Raw genomic sequence first — 13,516 nt, 5'->3', positions numbered from 1 at the left:
CCAGACCTGATGAGTTTCTTCATCTCTGTTTTTGTTTCAGATTATTTTTATTTAATGGAATATACTTTGCTTGCAAACTTGGTGAGGCTCTTTTGACAACCCCTCCCAAATCTGGACCTCTAACATCCAAAAGGACATGAGTTAAACATTCATCTGAAATCGCACAGCATCCTGACTTAAAACTATATCACAAAAACTTCATTATCACTGAAGCTAGGAGAAAGTGAGGACTGCAGATGCTGGAGGCCAGAGTTGAAAAGTGAGGTGCTGGAAAAGCGCAGCAGGCCAGGCAGCATCTGAGGAGCAGGAGAATCGACGTTTTGGGCATAAGCCCTTCTAAAGCCCATTCCTGAAAAAGGGCTTATGCCCGAAACGTCGATTCTCCTGCTCCTCGGATGCTGCCTGGCCTGCTGCGCTTTTCCAGCACCACACTCTTCAACTCTTATCACTGAAGCTGTCTTCCTAAGAGTCTTATTACTGCCTTTACCCAAGGAGCTCAACCAGTGGTTCATGGACACCTTCTTGAGGGAAATGACAGGTAGACAGTAAATGCTGGTTTTGTCAGCAATGTCCACTTTCTGTCAATAAATAGGTTTGTTAAAAATATGTTTTTGATGAATATGAAAAACATGGTTCAATCAACATTAAAATTGTTTTGACTAAGATTTTCAATTCAAATTTATTTAAAATTCAAGGAAAAAATGATAGGAGTTCCTCTGAGGCATGTTGTGACAATATTTGTTCAGATTTTTACCATAGTCTTTTACAGTATCTTAAGTAATTAGCTGATCTAATTTCTGCTAGAGCTGCCAATAGTATAATATTATTTGCATTAATTATAGACATTAGTGGGCGTGCAATAATAAAAGAAATGGTCAAAAATAAACAGATGCTAAGTATTTCAGATGCACAGTCATTTTGCACTGTGATTTATTGTGTAGTACCGTAGAGGTTTAAAGCATGGGGTGGCGATTCAGCCCAGCATATCTGTGGAGGCTTTTTGCATCAGCGATCCAAAATTATCCAAGTGACCTATTCTATCATGTATTCATACAGTCTCCTCTTCTGTTTACAGTTATCCTACTTTCCCTCAACAATTGTAGAGGTTTTTGCCTCAACTGTCTCCATAAAGTATAAATGCCATAGAAGCCGGGATTAGCACTGGAGCTCTTGAAATCACCGAGCCATTCAAGACAATTATAGCTGCTTCCATGTCCCATTTCCACTTTCCCACCTGTTTCCTACCTCTACCCTGCGATTTCCCTGAGAAATCAAAAACACATCTGTTCCAGCCTTGAATGTGCTTGTTATTGAAGTGCCCTCGACCACCAGGGATGAAGAATAGCAAAGCAATCACTGCTGCAGCAAACGTCAGCTATTCACATTCTCTCAGAAGAAATAAGAGAAAATAATATTTAGATGATAAGACAATAGCAGCAGAAACAGACTACTTGGTTAATAAGTCTGCTCCACCAATGAGATCAGAACTCATCTGATAATCTGCAGCTTCACTTTCCTGCCCCATAATACTTGATTTCTGTACTGGTTAAAAATCTGACTATCCCAACCTTGAACACGCTTAATGACTCAACCTCGACAGCACTCTGCAGTAAAGAGTTCAACAGAAATCATTGTCATATTTTTAATCTGTCCTACAAGGAAAAGCAGCGGGTGCAAGTGTGAACACTAGTCCACCTTTGTCATCTGGTGTCAGTATCAGGCACACTCTGCTGTGCACCAACCTGACCCTAATGCTCAGAAAAATTATTTCACATTGGAAAGTTCCCAAATTGTTGTGAATACGTTAAGTGCCAATTATTATCAAAACAAAACCACCTCAACAAATGAATAGAATGTAAGTTTAGCTTAGATAGCAGGAGAAATGTATTTGCTTCATTAAAGGTAATTAGGACAATGCTGTGGAAGCCAAAACAGACAAAGTACTCAGAATGTAATTAGATGCCACAAAGAAATAGTAGTGCATTTGACTGGAGAATGCACTTCAATGGACAGGTGTCATTTTTCATTTCTAACTTCTATGTTCGTAAGGCTTCTCTGAGCCAGACTGTTAATTGTGCCAGATCATGAATAGTTTTATGTATCAAACCTTTATTCATTGGGAGCTAATGAAACAAACTTTACTGATGATCTTCATAGTTTTGCAAAATAATTGACTTCCATCCCCTGGTGTATGTTGAGTCCAAATGCAGTTGTCAAAGGTGAACTGACACCACGCAAACCAACATTGTCATTCGGCCCATCCTAGGTCGATATCTCCAAATAACTCCAAAAATATTCTGATAAAAGAATTATGTTGTTTTGAGTTTTCTATCCAGTATTGTAACTAGATTGTTGCTATTTCTACCTTCTCCCTCCAATGCTTAATAAGGAATTACCTAGTTTTTGTTTGAGGCCCATGTTCCTAGTTTATGTGTCTGGATTTATACACTTTGGAGAAAACTGAAAGGCCTTTACAATGTAGCACATAGTTGCTGATAGGCCAGTGGCGTATGGTTTGTGACAATATGATTGTATCATCTAACAAGTAGGTAAATGCTGTCAGTCATACATTAGGCCTAGGAATATGTGTGGACCCATCGGCCATGAATAATTCTGTAATGGTCACCCTATAATGCAGAGTGAGTGGTGGTAGAGTCAGATACATTAGCGAGTCTTGGATCGGCACATGGAAGATAGACAATGAAGGGTTTGTAGGTCAGTCTGATCATAGAGGAGGATAACTAGCTGCCACAACATCAAGGGCCAAATCTAATCTAGTCCACACTTTCTCATCCAAATACAATACAACATGGACACCTTCTGTTTCTTAGTTTTATTTTCACATTATTTTAAGCGCTTTTTTCATTTTTGTCACTTTTACCCAAGGGGTCTTAAGAAAAAAATACTTAGTGAACATGGCAAAGACATGAATAGTGGGTCATCATTGTATATAATTATACCATGAATGTATAGATTATGGCATTTATGTATATGGTGGAGCATGTACAGCATATTTTCATTTTTAATAAAAAGGACTAAAAGTATTCTGTGATATTATGCAGCTAAAATGGATGCAATAAATTGTTTGAAATCTGGAAAGTTTGGAATGTAGGAGGAGCTGACGATGGAGAAATGAGATGCAGAGCTGACAAAGACTTTTAAATGACCTGCCCACATCATTAGTCACTAACATACCAATGAAGGAGGAACTCAGTAATGATAGAATTAATCTGATAATGCAGTTCACTTACTAAGTTTTGGGCAGGACAGTGCAAGGAAGTTTGAGCACTGGATTAATGAGCTTTTCAATAGTAAACTTTAAATGTCCAGAATATTCCATCTTTCCCAATATTAATTTTAATTTGAGCAATAAATGCTTAAAGATACTTGGAGGCTAATGGTTATAGCACCTGACCAAGTCAGTTTCAAATTTCTGCAAGAGTCCAGCCTCGCCCACCCGCTTCTGTAACACTACATTCTTTTTGACCTTCAGGTACTGAACAAATTTACTTTTAATATTGCAGTTGTGTCAGCCTCCAACACCCTATCAAGCAGAATGTTCTAGATTGCAAACTCTCCAGTGTGTTAATAAACATGATTACATGTTATCTTTCCAATCCTGTCATCCTAAAGGAATTCTCCCTAGAATTCGATCCTTTACTTTGTATTGTGTTTCTTGTTTGTCTTACCATAATGTATGGCTTCACATTTCTCTATTAAATTAGATCAGAAAATCTTTTCATTCCATTAACCTGTCCATGTCTCCTTGAAGTCTGTCACTCTCCTGAGTTCCTAAGGAAATCCGTATTTTATTCAAGTTATTTATTTATCAGGAATGTAGGAATTTATCAGGAAGGGCCAGCAAAAAGCTCAGATAAACTGATTATTATCAATTTTGGAAATAAATATACATGGTTATGATGTGGTCACGATAATAGAGATAAGCTGCAAGGTGAACATCCTGGGGTATTCGTTACAGTCAGAAACTTTTCCTATTACCCCACCTGTCCAAATCTCTCTTAAACGTAACTGTATCTGCATCTACCACTTCCTCTGGCAGCTTGTTCCATATATGCACCACCTTCTCTGTTAAAAGCTTGCCGCTCAGATCCCTTTTAAATCTTTCCCCTTTTGTTTTAAACCTATTCCACCTAGTTTTGGACTCCCCAACCCTAGGGAAATGAGCCATGCTGTTTACCTTATCTATGCCCCTCATGATTTTGTAAACTTGTGTTCGGTTACCCCTCAATCTCCAACACTGCAGTGAAAAATGACCCAGCTTATCCAATGAGATTGTTGTGGACACAATGGCCTGATGTTGAATGGAGCAGTCATGATTAGAGGGAGGCAGGAGGAGGTATCTGGCACTCAGCTTCTGCAATGAAGAGGTCAGTATGCCAGATAATAGTACCCTTGTTGGCAAGCTTGATGACAAAGTCAGGCTTGGATCTGAGAGCATGGAGTGCAGTACGTTCAGAGGGCCATAGGTTTGAATTGTTGAGGGGGACAGGGAAATTAAAGCGACCAATGTCATGTTGCCAGTGAACTGTTCCTGTGCAGGTGCAGGGAGAGTGTTGAAGGTAGGAATGGGTCTGTGGCACGGGGAGAGGATTCCTGTCCAAAGCAATGGACACAGAGATGAAGGCCATAGAAGAAGAGTTCAACATTATATCGTGCCTGAAATGCCTTAACATGGGGGCATAAAGGAATAAAACGGAGCTGTTTTCTGAGTACAGGTGAGCATCAAAGAGTGGAAGCTCAGAAGGTATGGTAACCTTACTCCACTTACTGAGAGTTGAGGCACAGTCAGTTCAAAGAATTGCCTACTCCTCCCAGTTTCTATAGTTCTCTGTCTCTTCCATGTGAGGTGGAGTTTAACACAACTGGAATGTGTAACTGTGCAACCGGAGCTACACTCAGCACAAGCATGTCAACATCCAGGGTGTGGGAAGGGACAATACAGACTTGTCATTACGATCACATTAACAACCTTGTTTTAGGACAGGCTGCTTCTTACATTGCAGCAGCCATAGGTTTAATTCACTTGAGCATATGCTGAGGGTACACGTTCCCAGATAGTCACAAGGCTAAGCCACACTCAGAAACTGCCAGACCTCCCTGGTTCTTACAGGAAAATACTGTAGATCACAAGATTTACAAATAACAAAAACCCCATGAACCTCACGCTTTCAAAGCAACACTACACCACTCCTTTCCTCGCTTCGCTGTTGCTGCATCTGGCTGTTTCATAAAGGGTTTCTACTCCACCCAAACACTCAATCCAAATATTAATCACTCGCTACCTGAAGGGGTATAGGTCCCCAGTCTGTTTTCCAGGATTTCATTTCACTATTCCTTTAAGATGTGGGTGTGATTGGCTAGGTCAGTGTTTATTGTCCATACCTAATTAATCTGGAGAACCATTGCAGTCCATGGAATGTAGGGAGACCCACATGTCAGCTTCAGGAAACCTGGGAAAATGAAGGAACAGTGATTTGGTTCCAAGTCAGAATGCTGTGTGCCTTGGAAGAGGACTTTCTTTGGCCTTTTGCCCTAATTTAATTGTTTAAAGTAGTATTTCAAATTGCCTTTGTTTTCATACAATTATATACCTATAGAAGTTCACATGTCAAACACCTCCTTCCAGGCTGATGGACCCAACTTCCTTTAGTCTTTCCTTACAGAGCCATACGGTCATACAGCACTGATACAGACCCTTCAGCCTAACGCATCCTAAACTGAACTAGTTTCACCTGCCAGCATTTGGCCCATATCCCTCTACACCTTTCCTATTCATGTGCCTATTCAAAATGTCTTTTCAATCTTGTAATTTGTACCAGCCTCCATCACTTCCTCTGGCAGCTCATTCCATATACATCCCACCCTCTGTGTGAAATAATTGCCACTCAGGTCCCTTCTGAATCTTTCTTCTCTCACCCTCTCTAGTTTTAGAATCCCCTACCCTGGGGGAAAGACCTTGGCTATTCACCTTATCTGTGCTCCACATGATTTTGTATTCCTGATGAAGGGCTTTTGCCCGAAATGTCGATTTTCCTGCTCCTCGGATGCTGCCTGAACTGCTGTGCTCTTCCAGCACCATTAATCCAGAATCTGGTTTCCAGCATCTGCAGTCATTGTTTTTACCTCAACCTTCTATAAGGTCATCCTTCAGCCTCCTGTGCTCCAGGTAAAAGATCCCAGCCTATCCAGCCTCTCCTTTTAATTCAAACCCTCCAGCCTCAGTAACATCCTTGTAAACCTTTATTGCACCATTTCCAGTTTGAGAGCAGGGCAATTAGAATTATATGCAGTACTCCAAATGTGACCTTACCAATGTCTTGTACAGCTATTACATGACATCCTAACTCTGATGGAGGCAAGCTTGTTTAAACCCTTGTTAAGGTCCATGTGGATAACGCTTACCATTCTGCCTTCAGCTATGTTGTCGCCTCTTCAAAAAAACCCGATCAAGTTTGTGAGACATGAGTTCCCACCTACTAAGCCATGGTGACTATCTCCTAATCAGTCCTTGCATTTTCAAATTCATAGAACCTGTCAGCTAGAATCCCCTCCAATAACTTACCTAGCACTGACATCAGACTCACTGGTGTGTGGTTCCCTGGTTTTCACTTGCAGCCGGTCACTCAGATCTCTGACATACCAGATCAGTTTTGTGGTTCTTCTCTGTGCTGCTGCCTCCAACAAATAACATGTCTTTCAAGTCTTGGTTGTCAGAGTGTCTAAGATAGAGCACTGTCGAGTTTGATTACATCTTCCTCTGAATTGTATTATTGTCCTGGCTGTGTAACTTAATGCTGATTGCTTTGTTCACTGCTATTCTATATCAGTAGACAATAGACAATAGGTGCAGGAATAGGCCATTCTGCCCTTCAAGCCTGCACCACCATTCAATATGATCATGGCTGATCATCCTTAATCAGTATCCTGTTCCTGCCTTATCTCCATAACCCTTGATTCCACTATCCTTTAGAGCTCTATCCAACTCTTTCTTAAATGAATCCAGAGACTGGGCCTCCTCTGCCTCTGTGGCAGAGCATTCCACACAGCCACCACTCTCTGGGTGAAGAAGTTTCTCCTCATCTCTGTCCAAAATGGTCGACCCTGTATTTTTAAGCTGTGTCCTCTGGTCCGGCACTCACCCATCAGCGGAAACATGTTTCCTGCCTCCAGAGTATCCAATCCTTTAATAATCTTATATGTCTCAATCAGATCCCCTCTCAGTCTTGTAAACTCAAGGGTATACAAGCCCAGTCGCTCCAGTCTTTCAGTGTAAGGTAGTCCTGCCATTCCAGGAATTGACCTTGTGAACCTACGCTGCACTCCCTCAATAGCCAGAATGTCTTTCCTCAAATTTGGAGACCAGAACTGCACACAATATTCCAGGTGCGGTCTCACCAGGGCCCTGTACAGCTGCAGAAGAACCTCTTTGCTTCTATACTCAATCCCTCTTGTTATGAAGGCCAGCATGCTATTAGCCTTCTTCACTACCTTCTGTACCTGCATGCTTACCTTCATTGACTGGTGTACAAGAACACCCAGATCTCTTTGTACTGCCCCTTTACCTAAACTGAGTCCATTTAGGTAGTAATCTGCCTTTCTGTTCTTGCCACCAAAGTGGATAACCATACATTTATCCACATTAAACTGTATCTGCCATGCATCTGACCACTCACCTAACTTGTCCAGGTCACCCTGTAATCTCCTAACATCCTCCTCGCATTTTACCCTGCCACCCAGCTTAGTATCATCAGCAAATTTGCTAATGTTATTACTAATACCATCTTCTATATCATTAATATATATTGTAAAAAGCTGCGGTCCCAGCACTGATCCCCGCGGTACCCCACTGGTCACTGCCTGCCATTCTGAAATGGAGCCGTTTATCACTACTCTTTGTTTCCTGTCAGCCAACCAACTTTCAATCCAAGTTAGTACTTTGCCCCCAATACCATGTGCCCTAATTTTGCTCACTAACCTCCTATGTGGGACTTTATCAAAAGCTTTCTGATAGTCCAGGTACACTACATCTACTGGATCTCCCTCGTCCATCTTCAGAGTTACATCTTCAAAAAATTCCAGAGGATTAGTCAAGCATGATTTCCTCTTCATAAATCCATGCTGACTCTGTCCTATCCTGTTACTACTATCCAGAAGTGCAGTAATTTCATCCTTTATAATAGACTCCAGCACCTTTCCCACCACTGAGGTCAGACTAACTGGTCTATAATTTCCTGCTTTCTCTCTCCCACCTTTATTAAAAAGTGGTACAACATTAGCCATCCTCCAATCCGCAGGAACTGATCCTGAATCTATTGAACTCTGGAAAATAATCACCAACGCAGCCACGATTTCTCGAGCCACCTCCTTCAGTACCCTGGGATGTAGACCATCAGGCCCTGGGGACTTATCAACCTTCAGACCTAACAGTCTCTCCAACACCAATTCCTGGCAAATATAAATTCCCTTCAGTTCAGGTCCTTCAGCCACTGTCACCTCAGGGAGATTGCTTGTGTCTTCCCCAGTGAACACAGATCTGAAGTACCAATTCAATTCTTCTGCCATTTCTTTGTTCCCCATAATATATTCCCCTGTTTCTGTCTTCAAGGGCCCAATTTTAGTCTTAACCATTTTTTTGCCTTTCACATACCTAAAAAAGCTTTTACTATCCTCCTTTATATTTATATTTTTTATGTTTTTGGCCAGTTTGCCTTCGTACCTCATATCGCTAAGACATGTTGAGCTGTAGCACTGCTAAGACACCTAGCTATTTTTCAATGTTACCTTTCACTATTTCAATCCCATTGATAGCTCATATCATCTTTTTCCTTCTTTGTGCAGTAGTTTACTTTTGTCCAGGTTAAGTTACATTTATCATATTGACCAACTCATTCTCTAATTTCCGGTCTCAATAATTGACCGTTTTAGTTGCTGTTTTGGGGGTGTGAATAGAATTACATTGAATGCACACATTTCCTGGGAAGATGGTGGTGGAGTAGGACTTCTGAACCTGGGAGGAAGTGAGGACTGCAGATGCTGGAGATCAGAGTCGAGAGTGTGTTGCTGGAAAAGCACAGCAGGTCAGGCAGCGTCCAAGGAGCAGGAGAATTGAAGTTTCGGGCATAAGCCCTTCATCAGGAACTGGACCAAGAGTCTGAACCTGGGACTTATTCGTTCCGTCCACTTTTCTTTTTGTTTCTTTTCTTTGATTCTCTCTTTTCTGGGTTTATTTTTTCTCTTTTATTTTACTAACCGCTTGTTAGAGAGCTCTGTCACGGCGACAGTATCGGCGGAGGCAGGAAAGGCCCAATGCAGACTCAATGCAACCCGAGTGTTGATACATGGCTGCTGCAGCAAGGAGGTGGTCCTAGTGTTGATGCATGGCTGTTGCAACAGGGAGGTGGTCCTAGTGTTGATGCATGGCTGCTGCAACAGGGAGGTGGTCCTAGTGTTGATGCATGGCTGCTGCAACAGGGAGGTGGTCCTAGTGTTGATACATGGCTGTTGCAACAGGGAGGTGGTCCTAGTGTTGATGCATGGCTGTTGCAACAGGGAGGTGGTCGTAGTGTTGATGCATGGCTGTTGCAACAGGGAGGTGGTCCTAGTGTTGATGCATGGCTGCTGCAACAGGGAGGTGGTCCTAGTGTTGACGCATGGCCGCTGCAGTGAAGAGGTAATCCTAGTGTTGATACATGGCTGCTGCAGCGAAGAGGTGGTCCTAGTGATGATACATGGCTGCTGCAGCAAGGAGGTGGTCATAGTGTTGATGCGTAGCTGCTGCATTAGGGAGGTGGTCCTAGTGTTGATACATGGCTGCTGCAACAGGGAGGTGGTCCTAGTGTTGATGCATGGCCGCTGCAGTGAGGAGGTAATCCTAGTGTTGATACATGGCTGCTGCAGCGAAGAGGTGGTCCTAGTAATGATACGTGGCTGCTGCAGCGAGGAGGTGGTCATGGTGTTGATGCATGGCTGCTGCATTAGGGAGGTGGTCCTAGTATTGATACATGGCTGCTGCAGCAAGGAGGTGATCCTAGTAATGATACATGGCTGTTGCAACAGGGAGGTGGTCCTAGTGTTGATGCATGGCTGCTGCAACAGGGAGGTGGTCCTAGTGTTGACGCATGGCCGCTGCAGTGAAGAGGTAATCCTAGTGTTGATACATGGCTGCTGCAGCGAAGAGGTGGTCCTAGTGATGATACATGGCTGCTGCAGCAAGGAGGTGGTCATAGTGTTGATGCGTAGCTGCTGCATTAGGGAGGTGGTCCTAGTGTTGATACATGGCTGCTGCAACAGGGAGGTGGTCCTAGTGTTGATGCATGGCCGCTGCAGTGAGGAGGTAATCCTAGTGTTGATACATGGCTGCTGCAGCGAAGAGGTGGTCCTAGTAATGATACGTGGCTGCTGCAGCGAGGAGGTGGTCATGGTGTTGATGCATGGCTGCTGCATTAGGGAGGTGGTCCTAGTGTTGATACATGGCTGCTGCAGCAAGGAGGTGGTCCTAGTGTTGATGCATGGCCGCTGCAGTGAGGAGGTAATCCTAGTGTTGATACATGGCTGCTGCAGCGAAGAGGTGGTCCTAGTAATGATACATGGCTGCTGCAGCGAGGAGGTGGTCATAGTGTTGATGCGTGGCTGCTGCATTAGGGAGGTTGTCCTAGTGTTGATACATGGCTGCTGCAGCGAGGAGGTGGTCCTTGTATTGATACATGGCTGCTGCAGCGAGGAAGTGGTCCTAGTGTTGATGCATGGCTGCTGCAGCGAGGAGGTGGTCCTAGTGTTGATACATGGCTGCTGCAGCAAGGAGGTGGTCCTAGTGTTGATACATGGCTGCTGCAGCAAGGAGGTGGTCCTAGTGTTGATACATGGCTGCTGCAGCGAGGAGGTGGTCCTAGTGTTGATGCATGGCTGCTGCAGCAAGGAGGTGGTCCTAGTGTTGATACATGGCTGCTGCAGCGAGGAGGTGGTCATATGGTTGATGCATGGCTGCTGCAGCATGGAGGTGGTCCTTGTATTGATACATGGCTGCTGCAGCGAGAAGGTGGTCCTAGTGTTGATACATGGCTGCTGCAGCGAGGAGGTGGTCCTAGTGTTGATGCATGGCTGCTGCAGCGAAGAGGTGGTCCTAGTGTTGATGCATGGCTGCTGCAGCGAGGAGGTGGTCCTAGTGTTGATGCATGGCTGCTTTAGCTAGATGGTCCTAGTGTTGATACATGGCTGCTGCAGCGAGGAGGTGGTCCTAGTATTGATGCATGGCTGCTGCAACAAGGAGGTGGTCCTAGTGTTGATGCATGGCTGCTGCAGCGAGGAGGTGGTCCTATTGTTGATGCATGGCTGCTGCAGCGAGGAGGTGGTCCTAGTGTTGATGCATGGCTGCTGCAGCGAGGAGATGGTCCTAGTGTTGATGCATGGCTGCTGCTGCGAGGAGATGGTCCTAGTGTTGATACATGGCTGCTGCAGCGAGGAGATGGTCCTAGTGTTGATACGTGGCTGCTGCAGCGAGGAGGTGGTCCTAGTGTTGATGCGTGGCTGCTGCAGCGAGGAGGTGGTCCTAGTATTGATGCATGGCTGCTGCAGCGAGGAGGTGATCCTAGTGTTGATACATGGCTGCTGCAGCGTGGAGATGGTCCTAGTGTTGATGCATGGCTGCTGCAGCGAGGAGGTGATCCTAGTGTTGATACATGGCTGCTGCAGCGAGGAGGTGGTCCTAGTGTTGATGTGTTGCTGCTGCATTTGGGAGGTGGTCCTAGTGTTGATACATGGCTGTTGCAGCAAGGAGGTGGTCCTAGTATTGATGCATGGCTGCTGCAGCGAGGAGGTGGTCCTAGTGTTGATGCATGGCTACTGCAGCGAGGAGGTGATCCTAGTGTTGATGTGTTGCTGCTGCATTTGGGAGGTGGTCCTAGTGTTGATACATGGCTGTTGCAGCGAGGAGGTGGTCCTATTGTTGATGCATGGCTGCTGCATCGAGGAGGTGGTCCTATTGTTGATACATGGCTGCTGCAGTGGAGGACAGTTTGCATTCTCGGCAGCATCTGTGTCGAGCACAGATTCAAGGAAGTGGCGGCAGAAGTGAGAATGGGCCCAGTATGAGACCTTGGGTGGGGTGGGCCTGAAGCGGGCTCACGCGGCGGTGGGTTTGAGTTTGCCTGAGTGTGTTCCCCAGCAGCATTGCTGATACCTGCATCGGCGTGGCAGCGAGGACCCCCAGTGTTGACAAGAAATGGCGACGTTCATTCCAGCAGCTGTAAAGCTGAACACTGTCTTTATTTCATAATTATTCTATCTTTATATTCTACGTTTTTGTTTATTTTTCTGTGTTTTAAGATGACACCAGTGAGTGGCGACATTATACCACACTTTCAATGTATTATGTAACACGTGACAATAAATCAATCAAGCCATAAATCATTTTGGAAACAGACCATTCAGTTCAGTGATGCTTATGGATAGTTTCCTCCCATCCTTCTTCATTTAACAGCACAACCTTTTACGTTTTTCTTTCATGTGCCTATCTGGAATTCACTAAAATTAACCAAATGCCGACTATCAGTGAGATACTGGCCTGCAAATCTCTGCAATAGTCTTTCCCACATTTGACATCAGTAACCATTGTGCTGCGAGACCACAACCACAAAAGAGCATGTCCCCAGCTGTATCTGTCGAGTAGAAGTAAATGGACAGTATGTCACATTTAGGAACTCACTTGGCACCTTACACTGATTGAATAGACAGACAGCCATTGGTAGCCCATGAACGTCATTGGGTTACAGTCAGTGACCTTGAACAGGACCCCAGCATGAGTTCAGCTCATTCTGTAAAAGGAGAGAGAGAGAGCTCTCCAGTTGGAAGCGTAGCTCGTGGAGTTATGAAACATCTGAACATTTCCAATCCATTTTTACAAAGTTAGTGGTTCGTATCAAAACCGGTGTGTTTTGCTGATGAGCGCTGAAGCAGCAGAAGCTCATTGAATGGATGTGCTGCAGTACGCTGCCACCTTTTTGTAACGATTCCTTTTCATAACCAAAGCAGAACAGCTGCACTCTGTGTTGGTGTACAGTAATTGCAACGGGGCGTTGTCAGCTCATTATACATTACATATTTAATCAAACTCTTTTTTTTTCTGAAAATTAAGAATCATTGCAGAAGTTTATTTTTTGTTGTAGCTGCCTATTCGTTGGAGATATCAATATTTAAACCTCTCCAAAATGTGGCCAGCCAAGGATTCAGAGCAGTATCTGAAAGCTCCGTGATACAATGAAGTTACTTTCAGAATTTTGGAAAGCAACCAAATCGCTTTTCTTGTCAGATTAATGCTGTTTGCTTAGAGCCTGGTTTTTTTTTGAAAGGTGGATTCAAGTTAGACACCTTTAACAAAACCTGTAGCATTTTCTAACTCTCCTCAGGAACTTGATTACTATTCAGCATACCACTTCTCACTGTTGAAGTATCTTTCTGAATTGTTTCACATTAATTTAGGAACAAAATAAAATAATTAAAC

Source organism: Chiloscyllium plagiosum, unplaced genomic scaffold, assembly GCF_037043375.1.
Source record: "Chiloscyllium plagiosum isolate Xiang-an unplaced genomic scaffold, Cpla_swu_hap1 HiC_scaffold_3, whole genome shotgun sequence".
Classification (NCBI taxonomy): domain Eukaryota; kingdom Metazoa; phylum Chordata; class Chondrichthyes; order Orectolobiformes; family Hemiscylliidae; genus Chiloscyllium; species Chiloscyllium plagiosum.
This window is presented reverse-complemented; position numbering follows the sequence as displayed.